This window comes from Marmota flaviventris, chromosome 16 (genome assembly GCF_047511675.1).
Source record: "Marmota flaviventris isolate mMarFla1 chromosome 16, mMarFla1.hap1, whole genome shotgun sequence".
Classification (NCBI taxonomy): domain Eukaryota; kingdom Metazoa; phylum Chordata; class Mammalia; order Rodentia; family Sciuridae; genus Marmota; species Marmota flaviventris.
Genome location: NC_092513.1, coordinates 17,459,994 through 17,475,925, shown reverse-complemented (window position 1 = coordinate 17,475,925; position 15,932 = coordinate 17,459,994). Strand labels below are relative to the sequence as shown.

Sequence of the window (15,932 nt, the reverse complement as noted above, 5' to 3'; positions counted from 1 at the left end):
ATGACAAAGTGCAGTCCCAGGTCCCAGCACTGGGAGAAGTAGGACCCGTGCAAGGGGAGGACGGCTGGGACCCTAAGAACTGAAAGTCATTGACAGGGACATGGTGCAGTCTCAAAAGACACCTGGCATAACTCTGTCTTTCACCAGAGATTATAAGCAGGGGAGGGGGACTTGGGAAGTTTTGGGGTCCTCCTTGTTTTTACCCCAGGACCCCAGAGCCTTAGTCTCTTGCTCCTCCCATAAGCTCCAGGCCACTCTCAGTTCCCCTGGAGGGGTCCTCCCATATCTGGGCCTCCAGGGATTCTCAACTCTGGATGCACTGAAAAGTCCTGGGTGATTGTAAATGATCCCAAGTCCTGGTGCACCCCCAGAAACTGGTTTATTTGGTCTGGAGTTGGGCTGGGTATCAATACTTAACAGACAAACAAAACAAAACTTTCCAGATGATTCTAAAATGCAACCCAGGTTCAGACTCCTGACCACTCCTGAACCAGCAATGGTCTTCAGACATTCTTTTTCTCCATTTTATCTCAACAAATTCTTTAAAAAAATTCCCTTCTCCCATATATCATAAGCTTAAACAAGTTAGTATAACTGTACAGGATGGTTACTTCTGACATTGTAAATATTAAAAATATGGATATTTTTAAATTGAGCTACCTTGAATTTATTATTTAAGTTTATTCGGGGATCTACATTACCTATTTAAAAATACACAAACTCCTTTATAATGACATAAAATTTTATCGTACTTCTTTTTCGCTTTGAACTCACTTTTCATTGCCTTTCCCTAACAGAATGTTATCCTAATGAAATGTAATTTTATGCTCAAAAGCCTATTGTCAGTCTCCTTGCTTTGCACTACAAAATATGTATATAAATTGAAATTTATAATAAAACTCTTTTCCTGTGTCTTTAAGGCTCTCAGCATTAAAAAGTTCTGTTATAAATTGTTATCAGTGTTACAAATTAGTCAACATAGAACAAAGATATCACAAATTAATTATTGAGCATGAAAATAATTATTAACAGGAAAAATTAAACTGCTTTTGGAATGCATTTTTTGATGAGCTAAATGAAAGTATTTGTTGTTGTTATTGTTTTCCAGTGAGTTTGTGTTTACAGGGATGAATGAGACAAGGTTAGCAACAATTTTATTTAATTAACTAATGAATTGGTTAATTTTGTATGGTGCTAGAAATGGAATGGGGCTTCTTTTGTGTGTTTGTGTGTGGGGGGGTACTACGGATTGAACTCAGGGGCATTCAACCACTGAACCACATCTCCCGCCCTATTTTGTATTTTATTTAGAGACAGGGTCTCACTGAGTTACTTAGCACCTCACTTTTGCTGACTTTGGACTTGTGATCCTCTCGCCTCAGCCTACCAAGCCACTGAGATTATAAGTGTGCACCACTGCGTCCAGCTAAAACGGGGACTTCTTGCAGGCTAGGCAAGCACTCCCTCACTGAGCTACACCCCTATCTCTAATGACTTTATTTTTGTCCTTCATTTCATAGATCTAAGTGCTTGCAAACATTGACTTACATAAATAAGCAAGCAGAACCAGAATATTTATCTTATAACAATAACCCACAATTCTTTAATCTCCTTCTGAGGCATATGCCAAGAATCATATTTCTCATCTTTCAGTTGACAGATCATTTAAGTAACTCCTTCAGTTTTGCTCAAGGCAGAGAACTGGAAACCACTTGACTTGAAAAAGAATTCATTTCTCAGTCATTAGAGTCATTCGTTTCTCTTACTCTTCAGGAAGCACACCAAAAAGCTTTGCAGAGACTTCCACATGCTCTTAATTACATATGCCAGTTACTCTCACTTTGGAAACATTTTTTCCATGCTTGATATATGCGAAAAGGTTAGAAACACTGACATATCATTAATGTTAGCTCTTGTTTATCAGTGTCATTTAAAATACATATGCAATTTACATTTAAAATATAATTTTAAAATAGTTTAATTTTTAAACAACCTGCTTAAACAATGGAGTGCCTCCCATCCACCCCGCTCCAAATCTTAAGAGTAACCAGCTTAGTTCCTTCAATAAGTAAAAATGCCTGCAGGTAATCTAGATAGCAAGGCCAGTCCTCACGATCAAAGGTGACTTATTTTTGTTAGAAGAAATCCAACTCCATTTTTAAATTCAGATCATCGTATTCACATGAGGCATCTTTGCATTTCTGACTCCTTCATCTGGGAGTGATGGAGAACCAGGACAGATGTCATGCCTGCGCTAATAAAGACAGCTGCCTTAGCTGTTTTGTACCCACCTAGTCTTTGACGGTCAGCCCAGAGTGTGGGCTGGGTTAAGAGAATTAGTCCGGATTCTCCAAGAAGCAGGTAACAAGATGGACTTAGGCGAGCAAGAATAAGAGAATACGGAGGTAGGGCAGTGCTGGGGAAGACTGAGACCGGCCAGAAGATAATATCAATCTGAGGCCACAAGAAGCAGAGTGGGTGGAAGTGTCCTAGGCTGCCCGAGGAAGCCCCAGCAAGGCCGACAGGAAATTCTCCAGCCAAAGCTGCTGATCAGAGGAGTTCCAAGGCTCTGGAGCAAGACAGCCTCAGTTTCCTGGCTAAACCCAGTCATGGGCGGAGCAGCCTGTGGGCGTGGCGATGGGCTGCGCACATTCCTGCGGATGGATTCCGCACCTGTGGCTCTGGGTCAACTGAGCTCCCCAGGGTTGGAGGTCTGCAAGTGACCTGCTCATGATCACTCCTGGAAATGTTTAAATGAAACTCGTCATCGCTTCGACTGCACCAGTCTCTTAAGAGATATAAAACAAGAATAAGATGGCGTGGACCAAAAGACTGTTTCTTATGCCAGCAATATTCTTAAGAGTGGACGGATCGTGGGTTTGTAATAGTTTGATTAAACGGTATTTCAAATTGTGTTCTTTGGCACTGGGACATTTTAATACCCCTAGGGCAGTGTTCATACTGACACTCGAGATGGATGAGGGGGCACCTAAGTTGCACCGTGGGAAGGCGATTACGTTGGGCGGCTGGGGACAGGCTCCTTGGACATAGACCTTGCCTTCGACAGCCCAGGTCAGTGCCAGTTTGGGTTCTTCCAGAAGCAGACACCAAGATGGAGTTAGACATGGAAGAGATTTACTAGGGGACAGTCTGTGAAAGACAGTTTTCAGAGCACTACTCAGACCTGCCCCCCCCCCCCCCCCGCCCTCCGTAGCGGTAGCCAGTGAAGGAAGGGGACAGAGGAAGAGCTGTGTCAGGGGAGAGGGGATCCAGGGAGAGGAGGGGTCCACATGCAGCCTAGGAACGCAGTGGGTGGGTGGGAGGTGGGGTAGGTCAGAAGATGCAGGGACCTGTCCACCAGTATACCTCCGGCAGCAGGTTGCCTTGAAGGAGATCAGAGAAGGGCACCTGGGTGGCTGCAAGGTGTCCCCTGATAGAATCTCCTCACCTCCTTTACTCTCCTCAAACTAACTGGCCCTGCCGCACTTGGGGGTTAATCTCTGCCACTAGCACGGTCCAACCTGAACTTCTTGAAGAAGCTGCTTGGGGCCTGTAGCCCTGGGAAGTACCCTTCCCTCTCGCTGGGTTATCAACACACACATACACACACACACACACACCTGTTTGCACAGGTATGAGAGAGATGGGAAGCCCAGCATCTCCCGGAAACTTTCTCTCACATTCAGAAGACTGGACTTTGCACCATTAAACTTGTATCTTTTCACACTTTCCTAGTTCCAACCCCAAAGCCATTTAATACAAATGAAATCCACCCAAAATTAAAATATTATATGATTTGTGCCTTATTGAAGTCTCAGAAATAACTTTTGGGGAAGATACGTGGGATTGAATTCAGGGGCACTCGACCACTGAGCCACATCCCCAGCCCTATTTTACATTTTATTTAAAGATAGGGTCTCACTGAGTTGCCTAACACCTCGCTTTTGCTGAGGCTGGCTTTGAACTGGTGAAACTCCTGCCTCAACCTCTGGAGTCATTGGGATTACAGGCATGCTCCACCATGCCTGTCCAGAAATGACTTTTAATACAGTAATCTCTGCATGTGGTTTTAAAAACTTAGAGTTAAAAGTTCTAGAAAAGAAAGAAAGGTGCAAAGGGCCAACACCAATTCACCACAGTCACATTTCCTTTTAACAACATTGTTGAAATTGTTTTTTCACCAAAAAAAAAAAATGCATTCACGATCACAATAACTCTTTGATTGTAAAAAAAAAAGTTAAAAAATATTTTTAGTTGTAGATGAACACAACACCTTTATTTTATTTATTTATATGGGGTGCTAAGGATCGAACCCAGTGCCTCACATGTGCTAGTCAAACACTCTGCCACTGAGCAACAACCTCAGCCCTGATTGTAAAAATTTTTCTGGTATATATTATTCAAAATTTTAAAATTAGGCATCCAGAGTTCTGAGTGGTTAAGCAATTTACCCAAGGGCAAACAGTAAGCAAGTGGTAAAGTTAGACCTACAACTCATGTCTTTGAACTTCTAGATCAGACCTCTGTGCTCAAGAGGAAGTTTCAATTCTGGAAGATGAAGAAGGAAGGAAGTTGTGATGTTTGGGGCAGATTGTGCTCTCTTTATTTTATTTTATTATTTTTTTAATTTTTTACATACATGACAATAGTGGAATGTATTACACTCATTATTACCCATAAGTTTTCATGACTCTGTAAATAAAGTTTGTTCACGCCAAATTATGCCATTATACATGTACTCTTTTTTTTTTTTTTTTGCATTACAATTATTGTGCTCTCTTTAGATCAAGATTAAATTCTGCTCCAGGAAGAGCCTCTGATTTCTAGAGTATCAAGATGTGATCACAAGTCACTGACTAATAACAGTTTATTATTTACGTTGATGTCAGACTTTAGTCCAGGTTCAATCTTTCTAGTCATATGTTCTATACATTATTCAAAAGAGATAAATCCAGGAACAGCATACTTAAAAGCTCAAATATTCCAAGGAGCAAAAAGCACAGGCAAGGTCAAGTTCCAAAGACTCCTGGAAGTGAAAAAGGGCTGTCAGGTGCCATGGGGAAGGGAGCTGGCAGATCCCCACAGGTATCAGCAGGCTTCTGAAGAAGTCACTTAGCTTTTGGAACTACAGTACTTGTCCCCAGCTACATGTTAGAGTCACCTGGGAACCTTCTGAAAATCTCAAGGTCAAAGTCATACCCAGGCTGAAAATCTCAAGGTCAAAACCACACCCAGGGTCTGTTGCATCAGAATCTTCTGGAGGAGGATGCCTGGCATTGTGAGTCTTTCAGTTTTCCTGAGGATTCCAACATGTAGCTAAGGTCAGGCACTGCTGTCCTGGTGCTGAACACCGAGGCACTTAGTAATCATTTGTTAATGAATAGTTGAATAAAAAAGGAAGAAACAATTAAGACCCCAAGATCCTTCCTCACAACGCACACCTCCTTTCAGTTAAAAACAAGTCTCCCAAGTTTGGATATGAAGATTCAGCCCACCGCAGGGATGCTGAAAGACGTACTCCTCTCAGGAAAATGGATTTACAGACAGCAGGAGCAAGGAACAACATAACCAACCACCTGAAGCCAAGTAAGAAGCAGAAATCCTTTAAAGCAGAGACTGAACTCCCAGGGGAATTGTCTGGGGCTGTTACAGACCAGGACAAACTGACCTGCCCTGCCCAGTTTCCCTGAAGGCATCATTGTCTTAGAAGAACAGGGAGTAATTGAGGTTCTAAACGACTGAGTCATCAGCAGAGGTGAAGCCCTGTTCTCTTTACACCATTCAAGGAGCCACAGGAGCCCGGCAGAGCGCTAGGCTTGCGTAACAGCAGGTGTAATTGGCTGCCCTTGCGGGAACCTCGATCTGTATTTGGAAACCTTGATTGGTTTAGAAGTTGGTAAAAGCATCACTTTAAAGTCAACAGCAGAAACTGCTTCCAAAGGATGCACTTCCTAAGAGGTGGATGTGAACTGTTTCATAGGGGCAGGCTGTCCCTTTTTGTCCCTTTTCAGGGAAAGCCCCTCACTGAGGACAAAGCAGAGGAACAGCTGGTGGTGCATAGACCTCCCCGGGGGAGAAAATGTGGACCAGATGAAGTGGTCCAAAGACAGACTGTTAGACTAATGTGTTCAGTCTTTTCTTGCTTTTGCAAAATAATCAAGAAAGCTTTTCTTTCTTTCTTTCTTTTTTTAGCAAAGATGTATTATTTTCCTAGAGAAGAACTTAGTTGTTTCATCGGGGAGTTAGATTGCTCTGTGTCTATAAGATATTCCTGAGAATTTTTATCCTTCTTCAGATTTGTGTATGTTCTCAAACAAGCAAATGATCTTCATTTGAGTTTCTGTGGAACAGGAGAGCTCTGAAGACTTGAAGTTGACCCTAACACCAAAGGAAAGACCTTTCCAAGAAGTGGGCATATCTTAGATGCACTCATTTAAGTCTAAGTACCTGGGAACACAAGGATGTAGGTTGCTACTTTCCATTGTAATTTAATTTCTTCCACTCAAGGCCATAATGCAAGCTCTCTGGGAGGGACAGGGACTTCCTGGAACAGTGGCCATTTCTGTTGGCAATCCCATTTGCCTGAGTAGAGGCCAGGAAATGAAAATTTGAAAGGTGGACTACGGACTAGGGAGGACAGGTAAAAAGTTCCTTTTCCCCCTGCCTTTGCATGCCAGTCTTTCTGGACCCAATGATGGTGTCTGTCAATGTGGGAACTGGCATTCACATTTGGAAGCAGGCCAAACATGGTTGGGAACTCTGAGGATGGGCCCAGACTTGAAGTTCAGAGTGCAGCCACATCTATGAGACGTTATCAGCTGTTCATTGGGTTGCATTTCCTTTTTTCTGTCCTCTAAAGAACATATCAGTGAAGTTTGGCTGTGGTGAGTACCTGACCCCCTGAGGTGCTTCCCCGGGAACAGAGAAGGTGGGTTTTAGGTGAGAATGAAACTGCGGATGGCCAGAGAGGTGCTATGCATGGGGGTCACCAGCAGAGGGCAGAGGTGCCCCATAGAGCAGTTAGCAGCCAAGGGAGCAGGTAGGTGACATCATAAGGCAGTCAAAATGGAGATGGGGGTGGGGGGTGGCGTGCCTGCTGGGAAGCTTCCAGAACTCTCTGGAGAACACATGGGAAGGTGCTTATTCCCAACAATTAGCCAACTGGGACTGAAGTCAATATAATTTGAGTATCTTATGGAAACAATCTCTAAAAACCATTGGGCCTTTGACATTGAGAAACACTTGGAATAAAAAATTATATCCACCACTACTAGCTATGTGAGCTATGTGATTTCTGGCAATTCACCCAGAGCCTCCTGGGTTGAGTTTCTTCCCAGGACAGATGGGGTACCTAATGTTTATTCTCAGATGGAACTTGCTATTTTAAGGATCAAAGGAGGTAAAGCTCAAAAATATTTTGTGAATGGTAAAATACTATGCAGACTTGGAGTGTTTGCATATCTTTGAAAGTTTTCCAACTAAAATGATGAAAAATGAAGAACCATTTTTTTTCTTTTGCTAATAAATCTGTATTCCTAACAAGCACTCTGGGATTCTCTCTGGCAGGTGTGGGAACCACAAATGGTATCTATTCTGGCTATTAGTCCCACTGTCCTGACTGTCCCTAGGAGACAGCACAGGGGTAGATGAGGTGGCATGGATGGGGAGCTGGGCTCACCCCTGTACAGAAAACGCAGCTCAGCTTACATATACCCAAGATATCCAACAGAGAAAAAAATATTTTTAAGTCCTACACTTGATCTTAGCCAAAAGGCCGAGAAGCGATATTATTTTTAAGTCCTAAAATGACAGTTTAAATAATGTTAATGTTCTGAATGTAAATTCAGAAAAATCAGGCAGTTGATTAATCACTTAGTTTTTATTCAATTAAGTTTAAAAAAAAAACTATTTTTTTTTTTTTTTGTAGTGCTGGGTATGGAACCCAGGGCCTCACACAGACTAGGCAAGTGCTTTATCACTGAGCTACACCCCCAGCCTTCAATTAAATTGAATTGGCTAGTACTCCATAAGCAGCGCTTTTAGTCCAGACACTGGGAAAGTTATGACTTCAAACAGATGTCTGCTTTGCTGTTAAGGAGCTACAACCTTGAGAGGAAAAACACACCTGTGTGACGGCAGTGATATCCTTCACACATGAACACGAGTGTCGAGATCCTCTATCGCTGTTGTTCAATATGGAAGCTCCTGCAAGCCACTTGTGGATACTGAGTACTCTCATTGCAGGCCCAGCTGAGAGGTGCGGCACGTAAATACACACCAGGTGCCAAAAACTTGGTACAAAAAAAAAAAGAATATAAACATCACGTTAATAAATTTCATCTGATTACATGTTAGAATGAGATTGTGGGTAAATTAAAATATCATTTGCATTAACAAAATATATTATTGCTTTTTTAGCAGTTTTTCATTTATTTTGCATCACTGATCTGACAAATTGATTTGTGGGAGAATCCTCACATTCAGTGAAGTGTCACTGGATGTCTTTGGTAAACTCAGTTCTATCCAGCTGGCCACCTTCTGAGTGTGTCCCTTCTCCTGTCTGCAGCAGCCCTTAAAACTAATTAGAAGGTACAGCCTCTGCTTCTACCTGAATTGAATCCCAGTCTGATTCCAGTTGAGATTCAAAGTGTTCTTGATTCCAGCAATTTGCTTCCTGGATTGGGGTGCAACACAAAACACATACCTAGCAACCCCAAATTCCAAATGTTTTGAGTGCCTCGGGCTAGGGGCCCTTTTGTCACTGAGTTTCCTCCTAAAGAGAACTTCTCCTAAGTTCCTGGGATGGGACTACTTGGGTGAACAAGAGCCTGTTTAGAATCCTTTAAGCTCCCTGACAATGGGTACCATGAGGTTGTACTTTCGCCATGCTTATAACAATGTCTGACTCATAGTAGGTGCTCAGTAGTAATTACACCAATGGATTACAAACCATCGCTATTCTTTAGGAAAACTAAGTCCAGTCACTGAGGGATCAATGTTTTCCCTTTAAATGGTTAGTGGTGGTCGTCTGCTTCCTGGGTGACATGAACTGAGCAGATTTCCTTTGTCATGCCTTACCACCACGATGTTCTGCCTCAGCTTAACCCAGAATAATGCAGTTGTCCAGCCATGGACTGAGACCTCTGAAACTAGGTCCCCAAGGAGCAATGATGACATGATCGAGCACAAGGAAACCAACTTGAAGAAGTTCTCACTGGCCCAATCCGGGAAAAGCTGAGCATCAGAATAAATAGTGACAGTGTCAATTAAACCTAATGGAACATTTAAGAATTCCCAAATCCATCATGATAGAGATAAATGAAAAGAATAAAGCAAGGGGAAAAAAAAGAATACTGACGAGATGGGAATATCTATTCTACTGTAGAACAGTAAGTATGGACTGAAAGTTAGAAAATCATCAATAGTGGCTAAAACCGTGGGTGAAATGCTGGTGTGCTTCAGGATATTTACATAGTTTAAAATATTGCCATAGTAAGCTTAAAGTCAAGAAACCTGAAATATTAAAGTGACCCCAATTAACAGTCAATATTCCAAAACACAGACATCATGTTCCTCTTGATATGATGCCACAGGAAGTCACAGAATCTCTTCTGTCTATCCCCTGAAAATATTCAAACATTGAACATAATCTTTTTGAAACATTAGAGATACAGAGGGAAATTTTACAAACTATTTGCCCTGTAATCTTATACAAATGACCTGTCTAAGGCATTAAAGGAAAGGCTGAGGAACTGTTTATCAGAAGAATCTGAAGACCTGGAAACCGAGTGGAATACATGAATTTGGTTTTAATCCTGCACAAGGGAAAGTGCTTACCAGCAATCTTGGGATGGATGATGGCAGAGTATTATATATTACATTGTATTGTTTGCTAATAATAATATGTTTTTTAGAATGACATTGTGATAAAATTGAAATTCTTCATTTTGATAATGGTATTCTAGTGGCATAAGAAAACTTCTGTGCTCCCGGAATTATGCAATGGAGTGCAATCAGCCTTCCTTATCTGTGGGTGCCATATTTGCAGATCCTGGGCTGAAAATATTTGAAAAATAGTTGTGCCTGTACTGAACATGTACATAATTCTTTCTTGTCCTTATTTCCTAAGAAATACAGTACAGCAAGTATTTACATAGCACTTGCATTGCATTAGGTATTCAGAGTAACCTGGAAGGGATTAAGGTCTGCAGGAGGGTGCATTTAGGATATATGCAAGTGGTACAGCATTTTATATTCGAGACTTAAACATCTGTCCTTTTTGATATCTACAGGGAATCCTGTAATCAATCCTCCAAGGATACTGAGGGATGACTATTAACTAATAAAAGGAAAAATATTTCTAAATTAAGTCAAATATTATATATATATGATATCATGTATACATATCATGTATATGATTTCCTGAAAAAAATATAGAAAGTTTAATAGAATATCACCTTTATTGATGTTTAGAAACTATAAATAGAAAAAGATCTTCCTTAAACTTCTAATAAGTACTGACAAAAAGAAAGAAATCTACAAAAAATATGGTGAATATTATCTTTTTTTATTATTATTGGTTGTTCAAAACATTACAAAGCTCTTGTCATATCATATTTCATACATTTGATTCAAGTGGGTTATGAATATTATCTTTTATTAAAATATTTCACCTAAATTCAGGAATGAAGGAAAAGCCTTCACTGTACCTATTGTCCTTGAACATTAGGCTGTAGAAACTACTTATTCAGTCGTGTCAAGAAAAAATAAGCATACACACACACACATATACATATAGGTGGGAAAGGAATATACCTATTTCTTCTGAACTCACTAAAGCATTTCCTAAAACAGTGTCATCAGGATGGGTCCACTGAGAGCGTCCTGATCATCGGGTGACCCACCCCCTACTCTTCACAGCATGCACACCCTGCTCTTTTCTCTCTTCTGGGGAACCATCAGCTTCTGACTGTGCCATGCAGCCTAATTACTTGGATGCCTCTGGGTGAGAACAGACCATATGGGGACAAAATTGTTTTAATGTCTCCTGTACTGATATATCCCAGGTACCCAGAGAAGGAAGTGCCTGATATGACTGGGGTTATGAAATAAATATTTCTTAAAGCACTGGGGAAAAAAAAAAGGATAGTTTGCTCTTTGAAGATTTAAATTTTATTCTCCCCCCACCCCCTTTATCAGTGCTGGGGGTTGAATCCAGGACTTACTCATGTTGGGCAAGGGCTGTACTTTATTCTGCTTTTAAAAGCTGCAGCAAACCTGAGCATCACCCAGGCAGCGAAGAAGCCCCTGTGCACCTGCATCGCTTTCCCTTCCTCCCTCCTGGGCTGACCAGCTCTGCCTGCAGCCCACGCACCACCCTTTTCCTTCCCTGTGCCTGACCTGAAGCTGTGAACTCTCTGAGCTTCTCCCTTTTGCACACTGAAGTACACAAAGAAAGGCTCTGGCAACTGCAGGCATGTTCACCTCAGCAATTCTAGAAAACACTCTGTAATTACTAAGCAGAAAGCATGTAGTTTTGAGGGGGCTGGAGGCTAAGTCTTCAAATGCAAAATCCACATCCATTTTCTATCTCGTCTTTCCAGCAGGCTAAGAGGGATGGTGGAAGAAGCTCTCAGTGACTCACTAAAAGAATAGCACCTAGGAGTTGAAAGAAGATCAGATGGCACTTTTGGGGGGATTTATTGGGCACTTGTGCATCATTTTTGTAATATGGTTCAAGTCTTTGGTCATTTTAAATTGGGCTCTTTGTCTTTTTATTGTTGATTTGCAAGCATTTTATATATTCTGGATGCACATCATTTGTCAGATGCATATTATAACATTTTCCCCCAGTCTGTGGTTTGTCTGTTCGTTTTAAAAATAATATCATTTTGTGAACTGAAATTTTAAATTTTTAAGAACTCTAACTTTGTTTTTTTGGATGGGACTTTTTGTGTTCTTTCCAAGGTCTCTTTGTCTACCTCAAGGTCATGAAATTATTATGCTTTATTCTAGAAGCTTTTTAGCTGTGGGTAATACATGCAGGTGTATGATCTATTTAATTTTGAATATGGAGTCAGACAAGGATTGAGGTTCAATTTTTTCCACATGTGTACTAGTTGGTTCCAACAATATCATTTAAAAATCTTTCCCGATGAATTAAAGCCAACAACTGGAAGTGATCCAAATGTCCACTGACAGGTAACTGAATAAACAAACTACAGTAGATTCATACAATGGAATATGATTTTCCAACTTTTTAAAAATCAAGTTATAAATCCATGCAACGTTCTGAATGAATCTCAAAGACATTATGTTGAATGAAAGAAACAACACAAGAGTTCTTACTGTACCATTCCACTTACATGAAATTCCAGAACAGCCACCACTGATGCTATAGTGACAGAAAGCAAATTAGTGGTTTCTGGTTTGGGGAAGGCTAGAAACTTCTGGCATGATGGAAATGTTCTGTACCCTATTTGGGGCGTTGGTTACTTGTGTATACATAATTGTCAAAATGCATCCATCTGAACATCTAAGGGCTGCACATTTCACTATATATATATGTTAATTACCTTCACTTTGAAATATATTTCAAAAGATTAGATTGTGAACCTTCCTACACCATGCCCCCAAAATAGCAAAGTTCCTCCCTCTCCACAGATGGCTTGCTGATGGAGGCTGGAAGAGAGAGAGCACACAGAGCCCTTGACTTTTCCCTGTTCCTGAGACTGTGGGATAGATTTTTCAAAACATTGGCTAGGAGACTTGCATTCAAAACCAGCTGAATAAATAATGGCTCTTTGATGAGTTGTTTTTTCCCCCTCTGTGTTTGGAAATTTGAACCTGGTGTATCTCTCCCAAGCATATTTCATTTAGAAGATAATTTACATTTGCACAAAATCATGGCTATGGCCCATCTGCTCAAGGATTATGTAAGATCCAACACTCATTAGAGTGTGACGTGCGTTGATCTTAGCGAGCGTATGAACTTGTGTGCTTGGGATTCAAGTTCTTCTAAAATAACTTCTAGCTCTGACCAGCTACCCATTGTCTTGGGAACATCACAGTTGATTTCCATTTTAGGGAAATCACATTAAATTAAATTGGGCTTTAAATTCCCAATTGCTACAGCAGGTTTTCTGCTGTAGTTAAGCAAGATTTTGTTACAGTTGTGCAGGGGTGTGGGCTAGAAGAAGAGTGGCTTGGTTCTTTATACCTGATGGTTTTTACCACTGCAGATTATTTGTTACAATGAAGCAGTTGGAGCAGTAACATGATTCATATTAATATATGCAAGTAAATTGTTCCGAATGATATTAACATAATTTCTGTGCTTTGGTTTCCCCTCAGAAGTTGAGACTACTGGTTTATTTACAGTCTGCAGTAAGCACAGCCAGGCAGTCTTGTTGGTGACAGGTGGTGGGGAAGGGAAGGCCATGTGCTCTGGATCAAGGGGCGAATGTTAACATTGCAGCGTGTGGGTTCAGCTCTTCAGAGAGGTCGGAGCCAGAGGGAGAAGCAGATGAAAACAAAGGCTGCTTCAGTCTTCCAGAGTTCTTAACCCTTCCTCTTGGTCCCTTTGTCCTAGTTTGCCTGCCAGGACTTTAGAGAGAAGGGGGGTGGGAGCCACGGTCAGATGCCAGGACCAGGATAGCAAGGGAGAGCCGTGTGCAAGGAGGTAACCAGGGAAGGGGTCTCAGCCACCAGACCCAAGGGCACTAACCCAGTTAGAAGGGGGGCTCTGAGAAACTGGAGCCAACACAGGTCAGAAAAATGATCACCAGGCTGCTCCGACTCCCAAAACTGAGGGAGGGGGTGGCTAGGCTTGGAAGAACAACCTGCTTTCAGGACAGGAAGACAGGAAGTGGAGTGGTATATACCTAAGGACTTGGTGCTCTCTGGGAGGAAACACTAGGCCATCAGGGAAGAACAGGGGACAGAGCTGTCTCTAGGTGGGAAACCAATGCTTCCCCAGAAAGTAGGCCCGGGCAGGCAACCAGCAGATAGTTTTCCGATTTCCCTCTCTCCATTTCCATTTCGATTCATGGCCTTCTCAGGACAAGTTCTCTTTCACAACCAAGTTTACTCCCACAGCTAGGGAGGTAAACCTCCACGTCTGTCGTGTGTGTGTGTGTGTGTGTGTGTGTGTGTCCTAGGGAAAAGTGAGTGTTGAAAGATATTCATAGTGCCACTGATGGTTGTTCCCCATGTGGAAACATGGAACAAAGAAGGGGGTAGTTCCAGCCCCCCCAACACTAGATTCTCAACATCCATATCTGAATGAACGAATGCATAATTTAGAAGCACTTAATGGGTTTTCATTCTCCTATAGATTATCTTCATAGCTACAGCTCTGTATTTCTTGGGGCTAAAACTCCATTGACTCCTCCTCCTTCGAAATACACCTGGACTTCCTTTACAGAAGTTTGAACCTCCTTTTTATTCTCCAATGAAGTTACCACAATCGGTGACTACAGAGTCGTGAACACAGGCTGGTGGGTTCTACTAGCTGAAGATGGAAAATCAGAGGCATTGGCTTGATTGGCAAGTCTAAGAAGGCAGATTATACACTGAACAAAACCAGAAGTGACCTCAACATCACATGTGGGGTCCTTTCCTCTCTTCCTGGCACCCGGTGCTGCTGGAGGTACTGGGATGCAGCCATTCCCAAGGCACCCAGTACAGGCAGTGAATAAGCACTTCCCAGCCTGCATCTGCTCTCTTCTCAAAGAACCTCTGTGTCACATGACTTCCCAGGACAACTTCCTTCTTCCGAGCATCAAATCCATGCTGGTGGCACTGCTGAGAGCTCTACAGTTAGGATCCTCTTCACACTCACAGTGACTCTCAAAGTTAATATTATCTCCATTTTCAGTTACAGAAACTGAAGCTCAGAAAGCAAGACCAGAGATGAAATTCATATTCAAATTCACCTTGTTCCAAAGCTTGTTCTTTTCCCACTGCACCAGTCAGATTGTCTCTCATAAGAGCTTTTCTGTCTGCAGTAGTCTTCTATTAAAATAAAATAGTCTGGAGCAATATTAAGCCTAAGAGCTAATGTCTTGACTATGCTAATTGAAATTCAGGTTGGCAGCAAACAGAGATTCAGTAAACAATTATTAGTGGATGGCTGAGGGACCTGAAATAATGACCAAGAGTCAGGAGAGGAACTGTGATTGAGATTGTTTTGTTCTAGTCTGCGGAAGTTTTAGAAAAAAATATAAATAAAGGTGATGGTGTAGGGGTCATTTGCCATTCTGTTTTGGTGGCTTAGCATCTGACCCATCTTCCTACATCAGGGACTCCCGAGTTGGGAGGTCTAACAGCATTATAGAAGATACTGATGCTCACTCCCAGTCTGCCTGGCAACTGGACATAAACATCTGTTCTAGAATCTTCCACTCATTCTCTCCACTGGAGACTGAATTGAGAGTTCTCAGTGGCAGCAAGTTTGGCTATTTGGGCCAAGGTGTCAGGTTGTTCAAGACAGTGCTACATGCAGTCCCTGGCACAGATTGGCCTTGGCAGGGTGGCCTCAGCAGGACACATCTGCAGTGAGCTCCAGGACACTATGCCTGGCTGTATCTCTTGAGCATGGGTCTTCAGCCCTTCCAAAAATTCTATGATCTCTACCCCTCTGTTTAAATAAAATAACAGCTATGGCAAGGAGAATTCCACATATCATAAAAGCCATTCTTTTAAGGTGTATGGTTCAGTATATTTCCAGACCTGTGCAACCATCAAAATTATATAATTAAGCAAGGCATGATGGCGCACGCCTGGAATCCCAGCAGCTAGCGGGTCTGAGACAGGAGGACAGCGAGCTCAAAGCCGCCTCAGCAACAGCGAGGCGCTAAGCAACTCAGTGAGACCCTGTCTCTAGATAAAATATAAAATAAAATAAACTGAAGATGTGGCTCGGTGATTGA

The 15,932-nt window shown here is 41.9% G+C and overlaps 1 pseudogene; it reads right to left on the bottom strand.

Moving 5' to 3' along the window:
* Positions 1–7,662: 7,662 nt before the first annotated feature.
* Positions 7,663–7,786, bottom strand: LOC139702238 (U2 spliceosomal RNA; annotated as a pseudogene).
* Between the last annotated feature and the right edge of the window lie 8,146 nt (positions 7,787–15,932).